This window comes from Zea mays, unplaced genomic scaffold (genome assembly GCF_902167145.1).
Source record: "Zea mays cultivar B73 unplaced genomic scaffold, Zm-B73-REFERENCE-NAM-5.0 scaffold_410, whole genome shotgun sequence".
Classification (NCBI taxonomy): domain Eukaryota; kingdom Viridiplantae; phylum Streptophyta; class Magnoliopsida; order Poales; family Poaceae; genus Zea; species Zea mays.
Genome location: NW_023367048.1, coordinates 25001 through 40000, shown reverse-complemented (window position 1 = coordinate 40000; position 15000 = coordinate 25001). Strand labels below are relative to the sequence as shown.

The window sequence follows — 15000 nt, the reverse complement described above, 5'->3', positions numbered from 1 at the left end:
CTTTTATTTTAGATAGAAGAAATGTTTCTTCTATCTAAAATAAAAGAATGTACCCTTCTATCCAAATCCAATTTGCATCGATAAAATAAATCCAAATTCCAGATTCCAGCAGTAGATGAATAATTGCAAATTTTTGTGTGTACGAGATTAGAATAACTTAAAAATAACTGACATAATTTTTTATTTTTCCTGATCAGAAAAATACATGAAAAAGAAAGGAGGTAGAAAAATTTGTTGATTTATGGTTAAAGAAGAAAAACAAGAAAACAGGGGTTCTGTTGAATTTCAAGTATTCAGTTTCACCAATAAGATACGGAGACTTGCTTCACATTTAGAATTACACAAAAAAGATTTTTCATCGGAAAGAGGTCTACGAAGACTTTTGGGAAAACGTCAACGTTTGCTGGCTTATTTGGCAAAGAAAAATAGAGTACGTTATAAGAAATTAATAAGTCAGTTGGATATTCGGGAGAAGTAATTTAATCGTTCTCATTTTTTTCTTATTTTATTAGTAGTCTTATAGTAGTCTTAGATTTTGCATTTTGATGAGCCTCGTTTTGAGGAATTCATGGAATAATCCATTTTCATGGAATAAAGAATAAGAACAAGGATACATAACATAAAAAAAAGAATAGATAAGACGATATTCGCCCTCCCCCTACATATTTGATTTCTTCTCCTATACAAAAACCAGCAAGACCTACTCCATTGGTAATTCCATCAATGACACCTTTATCAAAAAAATGCGTTAGTTCGGCTAATCTTCTTATACCTAGGATAAAAACCCTAGTATAGAAAAAATCTATATAACCACGATTATATGACCAGCTGTATATCTTTTTTTTTACTTCATCCAAAAAGCTCTTTTTTGGATTCTTTTTTACAAGGGAATTTTGAAAATTCAAATTCTGAAAAAAAGAATAAGCAGATCCATAAAAGATATATGCTATGAATAGACCAAAAATTGCTAAACTTACAGAAGAAATTGCATTAGTGAGAAATTCATATGAATTTATGGAAGAATTAGAATTTTCCTGGAACAAGTTTATTGAAGGAGTTAGCCACTTTGATAATATGGTTAACTCCAATATTCTATTATCTTTTACTCCATTATCAAAATGGATTCCTATGGATCCAATGAACAAAGTAAAAAGTAGTAATATAAGAAGAGGAAATAGCATAGTATTTCCCGTTTCATGAGGATAGACAAAAGTATTTTTAGCCCCAAAGGGAGTACTAAAGGATCCTATCTTATTTCTTGTATTAGCAGGAATTTTTGGTATATTTTGTGAAAAAAAAGAAACTCCACTCTTCATTGTTGATAAAACAAAATCCCTATTGACTCCTTTGGATATACTTTTTCCCCATAAGGATATTGAATACAACGAACCTTCTTTAGTACTACTGTAATTTTGAAAATGAACACGCAAATACCCATCAAAAGTAAGTAAATATATCCGAAACATATAAAATGCAGTTAATCCTGCAGTAAAAGAGGCTATTATTCCAAAAAAGGGTGAATACAACCAACTATTACTAAGGATTTCATCTTTGGACCAGAAGCAAGCAAGAGGTGGAATACCACAAAGAGAAAGTGTACCACATAAAAAAGTAGTTCTTGTAATTGGAACGTATTTTCTTAAACCACCCATAAGAACCATATTCTGACTTTTATCTGGTGAATATCCAACAAGAGGTTCCATTGAATGAATAACGGATCCGGATCCTAAGAACAATAAAGCTTTCGAATAAGCATGAGTGATCAAATGGAATAAAGCAGCTTGATAAGAACCTATACCTAGAGCTAACATCATATAACCCAATTGAGACATTGTAGAATAGGCTAAGCTTCTTTTAATATCTCTCTGAGCAAGAGCTAAAGTGGCTCCTAAGAAGAGTGTTATTGTACCTATTAAAGAAATGAAACTCATTATCCAGGGTAGGGATATGAAAAGAGGAAGAAGTCTAGCTAGAAGAAAAATCCCCGCAGCAACCATAGTTGCTGCGTGTATAAGAGCCGAAATAGGAGTGGGTCCTTCCATAGCATCAGGTAACCATACGTGAAGAGGAAATTGTGCAGATTTTGCAACTGCACCAAGGAATAATAAAAAAGCACACAAAGTAGTAAGTAAGGAATTAATCCCATTATTAGGAATCCAGTTATTAGCTATTTTGAACAAATCCCGAAACTCCAAACTACCCGTTATCCAAAAAAAACCTAAAATTCCTAATAACAGACCAAAATCCCCTACACGATTAGTTACAAAAGCTTTTTGACAAGCACTCGCTGCAATTGGCCGCGTAAACCAAAAGCCTATCAATAAATAGGAACACATTCCGACAAGTTCCCAAAAAAAATAAATTTGTATCAAATTGGAACTAGTAACCAATCCTAACATGGAAGTATTAAAAAAACTTATATAAACAAAAAATCTCAAATATCCTTCATCGTGAGACATATAATCGTCACTATAAATAAGAACTAAGATTCCTACAGTAGTAATTAGTATTAACATAATAGACGTAAGGGGGTCGACCAAGTATCCAAATTCTAAGGAAAAATCATTATTGATGGTCCAAGACCATAGATATTGATAGATAGAACTTCCATTTATTTGTTGAATAGACAGGTGAAGTGAGAATACCATAGCTATACTTAAGAGTAAAATACTAGGAAAAGCCCATATCCGACGAAGATTTTTTGTTGCTGTAGGAATAAGAAAAAGTCCAAATCCCATTGACATAATAACTGGAAGTGGGAGAAGAGGAATTACCCAGGCATATTGATATGTATGTTCCATAAGAAAAGAAATAGCAATTTTTAGTTTAAATTTATAGTTCAATTTTTCTATAAAATAAAATTGTTTCCGATTCACCAAACCTATTCTTATCTCTTTCTAAAGGAATTAAAAAAACAAAATAAGAAAAATAAAAAATACTGGAATTATGAATTTTTCTAATTTCTCTCATTAAAATATTCCAAAATTTAGAATGGGTTTAGTTACTTAAATTCAAAAAGTGAATCAAAGAATTTCGGTATCTAGTTATTAGTAAAAAAAAATATTTATTAAAATACAAAAAAAGATTGAATAATTTTACTTTCTAATCATTTTTGTATTTCTTTTTGTTAAAATAAAAGAGCTCTCTTGTTTCGTAATTGATTGATTGAATTCCAAAGAAAACCTATATTTATAGGAAATTCTCGAATATTGCTTATTTCATATAAAAGGAAATCCTAATGACTAGAATTCTCTAAGTTTTAGAATGTCTTGTTTAAGAGACTAAGTATTTTTTTTTATTGGAATTCAATTATGGAATAGCCTTCTGAACTTAATTAACTATTTGAATTGAATTTTACCTTCTTTTTATCTCCCCCTCTTATATGAGGGCTTATCCCCCATACCATATATTTATATATGGAGTATATTTGATATAGAAATTGATTTAAATAGAAAATCTTAAAAAACTCTTGTCTTATCCACATTAGACAAAATGAACTAAAGAAGAATTTAGAATTTAAGTATCTTTCAGTATCTTTCAGTATCTAAGTATAAATACTAAGAAAAAACAGAAAGAAGGATTGATTTGTGGCAATAGATGTCTTTCACATACAACTAGAAAAAAGTAATTCCCTTTTTGAATGGCAGTTCCAAAAAAACGTACTTCGATGTCAAAAAAGCGTATTCGTAAAAATCTTTGGAAAAAAAAGACTTATTTTTCCATAGTACAATCTTATTCTTTAGCAAAATCAAGATCATTTTCTAGGGGCAACGAGCATCCAAAACCAAAAGGTTTTTCTGGGCAACAAGCAAACAAATAATAAGATTTTGAAATAATCTGAATTGAACTATCCAAAAGAAATTCCAATTATTTAATATGAATGAATAATTCGGATTAATTAATAAATGTACTTTTATGTGTCGAATTCCTCGGTACAATATTCTTAGAACGAATCCCTCCATTATCATTATATAGAACAAAAGTTTTTGGTATATTGTGTCCTCAGTATTCTTTTCCTATCAAAGAACTTTTTTTTATAATAGAATTCTCATAAAAACGAGGATTCTATTATAAAAAGTAGACTATTCTTGCAATAGGACTTACAACCTCCACCTAATCTTATCCAAAATTCCCATATAAATGGGTTTAGGACTGGTACATCATATTAATAAGAGTGTAAAGGCTTTCATTCTATCAATTTTTCTAAAATACAAAATGCATTTCATTGTAGTTAATGATGAACTTCTAATGATGAACTTCTAATGTTCCTAAATTCTATGGCTTCTCCCAGTCTCGACGATTCACGATAAAATAACTATTATTCTTTTAAGTTAACTATTATTTTAAATTAGCCGCCATGGTGAAATTGGTAGACACGCTGCTCTTAGGAAGCAGTGCTCAAGCATCTCGGTTCGAATCCGAGTGGCGGCATTCTCGAAAAAGAATACAATAAATTAGAAAATGGATTCAATTCGAAATTTCCAATTTTGTAATGGGACCTTATCGTTATGCTATTTGCAACTTTAGAACATATACTAACTCATATCTCTTTCTCAACCATTTCAATTGTGATTACGATTCATTTGATAACCTTATTAGTTCGTGAACTTAGGGGATTACGTGATTCGTCAGAAAAAGGAATGATAGCTACTTTTTTCTCTATAACAGGATTTTTAGTCTCTCGTTGGGTTTCTTCGGGACATTTTCCATTAAGTAATTTATATGAGTCATTGATCTTCCTTTCATGGACTCTGTATATTCTTCATACTATTCCTAAGATACAGAACTCGAAAAATGATTTAAGCACAATAACTACGCCAAGTACTATTTTAACGCAAGGCTTTGCCACGTCGGGTCTTTTAACTGAAATGCATCAATCCACAATACTAGTACCTGCTCTACAATCTCAGTGGTTAATGATGCATGTCAGTATGATGTTACTAAGCTATGCAACTCTTTTGTGTGGATCCTTATTATCCGCCGCTCTTCTAATCATTAGATTTCGAAAGAATTTCGATTTCTTTTCACTAAAGAAAAATGTTTTTCTTAAAACATTTTTCTTTAGTGAGATTGAATATTTATATGCAAAAAGAAGTGCTTTAAAAAACACCTCTTTTCCCGTATTTCCAAATTATTACAAATATCAATTAACTGAGCGTTTGGATTCTTGGAGTTATCGTGTCATTAGTCTAGGGTTTACTCTTTTAACCGTGGGTATTCTTTGTGGAGCAGTATGGGCTAATGAGGCATGGGGATCCTATTGGAATTGGGATCCTAAGGAAACTTGGGCATTTATTACCTGGACCATATTTGCAATATATTTACATAGTAGAAAAAATCCAAATTGGAAGGGTACGAATTCCGCACTTGTAGCTTCGATAGGATTTCTTATAATTTGGATCTGCTATTTTGGTATCAATCTGTTAGGAATAGGTTTACATAGTTACGGTTCATTTACATTACCATCTAAATAATTACATAACATAAAACCTTCGGTTTTTTTCCTTTTTAGTTTGATTTGAGAACCCTTTGAAAAGACGTTCAAGGGGTTCTCAAAAATTCGAGATAGATCTAATTAGACTTTTTTACTTTTTTCTGAATTTTTTATTTTTCCACTCTGGAATATAGAGCGGACTGGTTAAAAAAAGAAAATCCTATTTAGTATAATAATTGGATAATAGAACCTCTACCCTATCAACGGATAGCGAGAGAACCAAATCTGGATAAATACCAATTCCTATTACTGGTAAAAAGATACAGATTAAAAGAAAGAGTTCTCGTGGTCCAGAATCTACAAAATTTTTGTTTGGAACATGAAATAGCTTGTATCCATAGAACATCTGGCGTAACATAGATAATAAATAAATAGGAGTTAATATCATTCCTATTGCCATTACAAAAGTAATTAGCATTTTTGGCATTAACATAAATTTAGGACTAGTAATTAGTCCAAAAAATACTACTAATTCTGCAACAAAACCGCTCATTCCCGGCAAGGCAAGAGAAGCCATTGAAAAGCTACTAAACATGGTAAAAATTTTTGGCATTGGGATAGATATTCCCCCCAGTTCTTCGAGATAAACAAGACGCATTCTATCACAAGCCGTTCCCGCCAAGAAAAAAAGTGTAGCACCGATAAATCCATGAGATAATATTTGTAAAATAGCTCCATTTAGTCCAATGTTGGTTATGGAACCAATTCCTATAATTATGAAACCCATGTGAGATACGGAGGAGTAGGCTATTCTTTTTTTGAAATTTCGTTGACCAAGAGAAGTTGAAGCTGCATAGATTATTTGCACCGCTCCTATTATTACCAACCAAGGGGAAAATAGATAATGAGCATGCGGTAACAATTCCATATTGACCCGAATCAATCCGTATGCTCCCATCTTTAATAGAATTCCGGCTAAAAGCATACATGTACTGTAATGCGCTTCCCCATGGGTATCTGGTAACCACGTATGTAAAGGTATAATCGGCAATTTGACAGCATAAGCAATAAGGAAGCCAAAATACAGTAGTATTTCCAATGTTGTAGGGTATGATTGATTAATCAATCTTTCTAAATCTAATCCGGGTTCATTGGAACCATATAATCCCATACCCAGAACTCCAATTAAGAAAAAAATGGAACCGCCTGCAGTATACAAAATAAACTTGGTAGCTGAATACAGACGCCTCTTTCCCCCCCACATGGATAAAAGTAAGTAAACAGGAATTAATTCTAACTCCCACATGATAAAAAAAAGTAAAAGGTCTCGTGAAGAAAATAATCCTATTTGACCGCTATACATTGCTAGCATCAGGAAATAGAATAATTGCGAATTCCGAGTAACCGGCCAAGCCGCTAAAGTAGCTAAAGTAGTGATAAATCCTGTCAATAAAATAGATCCTAATGAAAGTCCATCGATTCCCAATCTCCAGTGGAAATCGAAAACATCTATCCATTTAGAATCCTCCTTTAATTGGATTAAAGGATCCTCCAATTGGAAATGATAACAGAATGCATAAGTCATTAGAAGGAATTCTAATAAACAAATAGCTATAGTATACCACCTAACGATTTTATTTCCTTTATGAGGTAAAAAGAAAATTAATGAACCTGCAAATATCGGCAAAACAACAAGTATTGTTAACCAAGGAAAATAACTCATGATAAAGTAATAAAGACAAGATACGTTTTGACCAGAAAAGCCCATGCTCGATTATTTCGAGCACAGGCTTCTTCGGTAAAGAGGAATCAGACGATTCAAGTGGAGTTTTTTGTAACGTATCAATAAGATAGAGCCATGCTGCGGGTTGTTTCAGGCCCTAAATAAACGCGGACACTTAAAAAATCCGTTGGACAGGCGGATTCGCATCTCTTACAACCCACACAATCTTCGGTTCTCGGCGCGGAAGCAATTTGCTTGGCTTTACATCCATCCCAAGGTATCATTTCTAATACATCTGTTGGGCAAGCTCGTACACATTGAGTGCATCCTATACATGTATCATAAATTTTTACAGAATGTGACATTGGATCTCTAAATTTTCCTTTTCAACATAAAAATTTTCGATCTGGTAAAAATGAAATTAGTACTATATAAATTAGATGTATTGTAGACACCAGACGAAGCAATGGTTTATCCAAACTTTAACAAATAATGCAATATATTTCGTAATCTGTTTGTGAGAAAGCGTGAAAAGAGCCAAGAGACTTGAATTTAAGGCTTCAACAGTTATAATTATACGAATTCTACATACTAATTCGAATTAGCCAATAAATTGGCTATCATCTTTTCAATATAAATTATTGCAATATTCAAATTGCAATATCAATGAATTGCAAAAATGCAATATTCAATAAGTAAAAAACAATACTCTGAAATAACCTACTCAAAAAAAGGATATTATTAAACACTAATAAGAAAATAAGATTAGATTTCTATTCATCTTAATGTTTCTTATTATTATATATGCCCCTTTGTTTAGGGGATTCTATGTCTAATTATTCAAAAAATTGGATTGATTGATACGAGTTGATTTCCTGTTACGATGGATGGAAGAAAGAATGGATAGTCCAATAGCTGCTTCAGCAGCCGCAAGGGCTATAACAAAAATTGCGAAAATGTCTCCTTTTAATTGGCGACTATCAAATAGATCAGAAAATGTTACGAGATTTAGATTAATTGAATTCAGTATAAGTTCAAGACATATTAGAGCTCTAACCATGTTTCGGCTTGTGATCAATCCATAGATACCAATCGAAAATAAATAGACACTCAAAAAAAGTACATGCTCAAACATCATTAACTAACTCCTTATCAATCTCGATTCATTTCAATATGAGGACAAGAATTGAACCGATTCAATTAATTAGAATAGAACAATTACGCAACAAAAGAGAAAAGAAGGTATTTGTTGTATTGGCAGTAGATGGGTTTTACTAAATCAAAATTGTGATTCTTTAGTTATTTATTTTATATTTGAAATTCTAAGAATTTTGACTCATTCTAAGTATTTCTTATTGTCGAGCCATAGTAATTGCACCTATTAAAGAAACTAGAAGAATTAGGGAAATGAGTTCAAACGGAAGATAAAAATCGGTTGCTAAATGAATCCCAATTTGTTGAACGTTATTTATGAGACCCTGTTCTACTATTTGGTTTGATCTTGTAGTCCAAAGAATTCCATACCACGACGTATCTGGGATAGTAGTCATTAGTGAAAAAGGAATAGTTATACAAAGGAGTAAAGTAAACCCATCTCCAATAGTCCAATAATTCTTATCTTTAGACCACTCTGAGCCGTTTACAAACATTACAGCAAATATGATCAAGACATTTATGGCTCCCACATAAATAAGAAGTTGTGCGACAGCTACAAAGTAGGAATTTAATAAAAAATAGAATAAGGATATACAAACAAGAACTAATCCCAGCGAAAAGGCAGAATAAATTGGGTTGGTAAGTAATACTACTCCTAGACCTCCTAGTAGAAGACCAAATCCCCCAAATAGCACAAGAATCTCATGTATTGGTCCAGGTAAATCCATTATGGATAAGAAGAAATTTCTAGTATAAAATTTTTCATGAACTGACTAAAACTAAAAGATTCAAGGAAGGAAAAAGGTATTAGGATATTTTTTTGTATATACATATAAGTTGTTAAGCAGTAGTTATTCTTTTTTCGTTAGAGTTAGTAAAAATGGATTTTTCTAATAAAAAAATCCTAATACCTAGTAATCTGTAATCGTTCTTGAATTCCAAGATTTTTCTTCGTCTATTTTACTTTGAGGCGAATTCCTAATTGTTTGAATTGTGTAATCTCCCATTATGGAGATTGGTAACCGACTCAAAGCAATTTGATTGTAATTCAATTCATGACGATCATAAGTAGAAAGTTCATATTCTTCAGTCATTGATAAACAATTTGTGGGACAGTATTCAACACAGTTACCGCAAAATATACAAACTCCGAAATCAATACTATAATTAAGCAATTGTTTTCTTTTAATATCCTTTTCAAATCTCCAATCCACAAGGGGTAGATCTATCGGGCATACGCGAACACATACTTCACAAGCAATGCATTTATCAAATTCAAAGTGTATTCGCCCCCGGAAACGCTCCGATGTAATTGATTTTTCATAAGGGTAGTGAATCGTTATAGGTAAACGATTTGTGTGGGATAAGGTAATTATGAAACTTTGACCAATGTATCTTGCGGCGCGTATTGTTTGTTGACCATAACTAATGAACCCAGTTAGCATAGGGAACATATTCTAAATCTATATATGAAAAAGGTATGTTTCTTTCTCTTGTTTGAGAGAACTTTTGTGTTGAAAATATTCTTACTGTTATTGTATTCTTATTTATAGTGAAACTAGTTGGGAAGAAGTTGTTAATAAGAGATTGCCCAGAGAAATAGGTAAAAGAAATTTCCATCCAAGATTTAATAACTGATCCATTCTCATCCTGGGTAAAGTCCATCTTATTGTGATAGAAATGAAGAGAAATAAATAAGCTTTAGTTAATGTAATAAAGATACCTATTACCATTTCCAAAATTCCAATTATTTTATTCATTTGGAAAAATCCAAAAAAGGATATATAGGGAATAGAGAAATTCCACCCGCCTAAGTATAGAACAGTTACAAATAAAGAGGAAACTAATAAATTTAGGTAAGAAACAAGATAAAATAAACCATATTTAATACCAGAATATTCGGTTTGATAACCTGCTACTAATTCTTCTTCTGCTTCTGGTAAATCAAAGGGTAATCTTTCACATTCTGCCAAAGAAGAAATTAGAAAAACTAGAAAACCTATAGGCTGACGCCAAAGATTCCATCCAAAAAAACCATATTTGGACTGTGCTTCAACTATATCAACTGTACTTGAACTATTAGATAATCATAGTCGATGATAACATCACAGTTCCCACCGCTATTCCAAAACCGTACATGAAACCTTAGCTTCATACGGCTCCTCTATGATCAGAAAAAAGGAAAGGATTGTTTCGTTTCGGTATCATCCTCTGGGCATAGATAGAATTAGATAAGATAAAATTGATTGGAAAGCCCAAAATTAGACCAAAGCAATTACGTCTGCTAGAATAACAAAAAAGCGCTTCCGAATTGATCTCATCCTTTATATAATATAATTTTGCTTTGTTCGGTAATAACTTAATATTGGAATAAATCACTCGTTATAGCAATTAATAAATGGAAAGAATTTGGCATTAGTTCATGAGGAATTCTGTATGAATAGGGATAAAGGAAGGAAAGAATAAATAAAGATCCTTTTTTGTATTGTATTCCATATCTTTTGTCCTACTCTTCTTTCCCCGGGAGGGGTATACTTAAAAAAAAAGAATAAAGGGTTAATTCGTTCTTGATAGCCATTTCCTTAACAAGTGAATGGGAACATACTCTAGACCGGAATCTGAAGAAAGTACTGCTTGATCATTTCCACCAATTTCAAGTCCTTATTATGATTCCTTTTATGAGGAAAAATGTCTAATGATTTAGATTCTCTCATTACTAATCCTGTATGTACTTTAGTGTTCCTAATCCCTCACTAACTTTTGATGGATTGCCTTATGGTTATAAGTTTAAATTATAGTAATAACTCAAAATATTCTAGTAATGGAATTCCATATCGCGAATCCTTTATTCTTGCCCGCTTCAAGATATGATGACTAATCAAACAATCTCAACCTTGGGGTAAAGAGTTTACACTGCTTATGTTTACTTGAACTTTTTTCTTGTACGTAGGAAATGAGATTTTTTACTTTTACTACAAATTAATAAGCTGTTTTGTTTCACTCATATAGCTATCGAGTTTAACTTACCAACGCGAATACAGAATAAGCAAAGGAAGATAAGCATTCAATGTATTTTAGAGGAAAAAGATCCTATTTTAACGAATCACACGTAGAGATATTGCTAGTACACAAAAAGTTAATGGTATTTCATAACTAATAGATTGAGCAGCCGCTCGTAGACCGCCTGAAAAAGAATATTTATTATTTGAGCTATATCCTGCCATGAGAAGACCAATAGGAGCAATACTTGAAATCGCAATCCATAAAAAAACACCAATACTAAGATCAGCTAAAACAAAACGATATCCTAAAGGGATAACTAAAAAACTTAATAAAATGGATATGACTGCTATAGAGGGACCAATGCTAAATAAAGGAATATCTCCTCGGGATGGGAGGATATCCTCTTTTAAAAGTAGTTTAGTTCCATCTGCTATAGCTTGAAGCAGTCCCAGGGGGCCAGCATATTCAGGACCAATACGTTGTTGTATCGATGCGGATATTTCTCTTTCTAACCACACAATTACGAGTACTTCTATTGTGATTCCCAGTAGGAGGGCAAAAATGGGTAGAATCCATATAAGTCCGTAGATTTCTTTAAATAATTCCGATTTCGAAAAAGAATTGATAGTTTCTACCTCTACCCTATCTATTATCATTTCAACGATCAACTTCCCCCATAATGATATCTATACTACCTAATATTGTCATGATATCAGCCAATTTCATTTTTTTAACTAGCTGAGGAAGAATTTGCAAATTAATAAAACCCGGTGGACGAATTTTCCATCTCCAGGGGAAAAGACTATCATCTCCTACCAGATAAATTCCTAATTCGCCTTTTGGAGCTTCTACTCTTACATAAAGCTCTTGCTTTGATAATTCAAAATTGGGCGAAGGTTTTTTACCAAGAAATCGATATTCAAAATCATTCCATTCGGGATTCTTTGCTTTCTTAAAGCGTCGGGCTTCTAAATTCTCATAAGGTCCTCCAGGAATTTTCTCTACAGCCTGTTGAATAATTTTTATGGATTCCCTCATTTCACCGACTCGTACTAAATAGCGAGCTAACGAATCTCCTTCTTTTTGCCATTGGACTTTCCAATCGAATTGATTGTAAGACTCATAAGGATCAATTTTACGAAGATCCCATTGTATTCCAGAAGCTCGTAACATTGGTCCCGATAAGCCCCAATTTACAGCTTCTTCTCCGCTAATAAAACCGACTCCTTCAACTCGTTCTAAAAAAATGGGATTCTGTGTAATAAGTTCTTGATATTCAACAACTCCTTGTAAAAAATAATCACAGAAATCTAAACATTTATCCATCCATCCATAAGGGAGATCGGCAGCGACTCCTCCGATGCGAAAGTAATTATGCATCATTCGCATACCTGTAGCAGCTTCAAATAGATCATATATCAATTCTCTCTCTCTAAAAATGTAGAAAAAGGGAGTCTGTGCCCCGAGATCCGCCATAAAAGGTCCAAGCCATAACAAATGAGAAGCTATACGGCTCAATTCTAACATAATTACTCTAATATAGCTGGCTCTTTTGGGTATTTGAATATTCTCTAAGAATTCTGGTGCATTTACCGTTATTGCTTCTGTAAACATAGTAGCTAAATAATCCCATCGTGTTACATAAGGCAAGTATTGTATAATACTTCTGTTTTCCGCGATTTTTTCCATTCCTCTGTGTAAATACCCTAATATGGGTTCGCAATCAATAACATCTTCACCATCGAGAGTAACAATCAGTCGAAGAACACCATGCATTGATGGGTGTTGAGGGCCATATTGACTATCATGAGATCTTTTCTTTTAAGCGATAGACTCATATCCTTGTTCTTATTCTTTATTCCATGAAAATGGATTATTCCCATGAATTCCTCAAAACGAGGCTCATCAAAATGCAAAATCTAAGACTACTATAAGACTACTAATAAATAAGAAAAAAATGAGAACGATGTAAATTACTTCTCCCGAATATCCAACTGACTTATTAATTTCTTATAAACGTACTCTATTTTTCTTTGCCAAATAAGCCAGCAAACGTTGACGTTTTCCCAAAAGTCTTCGTAGACCTCTTTTCCGATGAAAAATCTTTTTTGTGTAATTCTAAATGTGTAAGCAAGTCTCCGTATCTTATTGGGTGAAACTGAATACTTGAAATTCAACAGAACCCCTGTTTTCTTGTTTTTCTTCTTTAACATAAATCAACAAATTTTTCCTACCTCCTTTCTTTTTCATGTATTTTTCTGATCAGGAAAAATAAAAAATTATGTCAGTTATTTTTAAGTTATTCTAATCTCGTACACACAAAATTTGCAATTATTCATCTACTGCTGGAATCTGGAATTTGGATTTATTTTATCCGATGCAAATTGGATTTGGATAGAAGGGTACATTCTTTTATTTTTAGATAGAAGAAACATTTCTTCTATCTAAAATAAAAGAATTTTTGCTGATTTATTTATTGCTATATCAATTTATAGAATTGATATACCATTTAATTGATATCATTTAGCAAAATGAAACACAGCATATGCATCCATCTTTGGGCTCGAGAATTTCACGGGATAGAGATATAGTATAAGAAATAGGCTATTAAGTAACTCTAATGAATTGTGGATACATCTGTATCCTTAACATACTGAAACGACTGCCATTATTCGTATCAAACCAATAGCGATTCATAAAAGCTAAATCTTGTAATCAATGGTGGGCCAATAATGAATTTTTTTTGCATATGTATTAAGACGCTTGGTCTGATTTCGAATTGTCCAGAGTTTTTTTATGTTGTTTTCATTGCAAAATGATGGATCTCCTTCCGTAACTTTTCCAATTACGAGTACGAGAATTGAAAGACATGAAAATTCCTCAATTCTCTACGGCGTCTAGGAGCATGGATCGAATATTTTCAGGAACAAGGAAAATCAGAAGAATCTTTTTCTCTATTCACTACCACTTCCGCGTCTTCGACTTCTATTAGTTTCTTTTCTTCTTTAAGCAATAGCTATAGTTTGATATAGAATCCATTTCTCAAAGTAATGGAAACCATTCTCCTTATGAGGAAATGGTTCGAAAATCGCTATTCCACCGTTTAGGTTTAGGTATCGTGAAAAGTGATACCTGTGAAGATCGTGCATTTCAGTCACATTCAGATCCGTTTTTCGAGTCCATGATATAACCAAATTGGATGGATCTTCCACCGTTTAGCTAAGAAAGGAATAGATGCAGAGGTGGATAATAGATCGATATGAAAGATCATGAGCTGCCCCATAATGAAACCGCCAGTAGTCCGCGAATATCTCCTTCTTCCTAACCCAAGATTGGAGAAAGAAGATCTAGAGGGACCTATGGAGAATGTGGTCAGAAATCCATAATAGAGTCGACACAACGACCCGAATTAATTATCCTCATCGAGAAACTTAGACTACTTTAGACTACTTAAGTAGAAAAGATTTGAAAATCATGGCATGGGTCTCCTTTTTTCTTTCTTTAGAGTTTCTATATGCACAATTTCTCGATGTTCGAGGAGAATTTCTTGACTTTCCATATATAGAAAGAGATAGACTATAAATGACATCTCTTATGTCAATAAGACCAAAGGAATGGATATTAAATGATAGGAAGTGCTAAGAAGTGAAATAGAATGAAATAGAGCCACTTTGGGCTTCCCTAT

At 32.7% G+C, this 15000-nt stretch overlaps 1 non-coding gene across 1 annotated transcript; it reads left to right on the top strand.

Moving 5' to 3' along the window:
* Positions 1 to 4351: 4351 nt before the first annotated feature.
* On the top strand, positions 4352 to 4431 carry TRNAL-UAG (transfer RNA leucine (anticodon UAG)). Its single transcript has one exon. It is a non-coding gene; the product is annotated as a tRNA-Leu (tRNA).
* The last annotated feature ends 10569 nt before the right edge of the window (positions 4432 to 15000 follow it).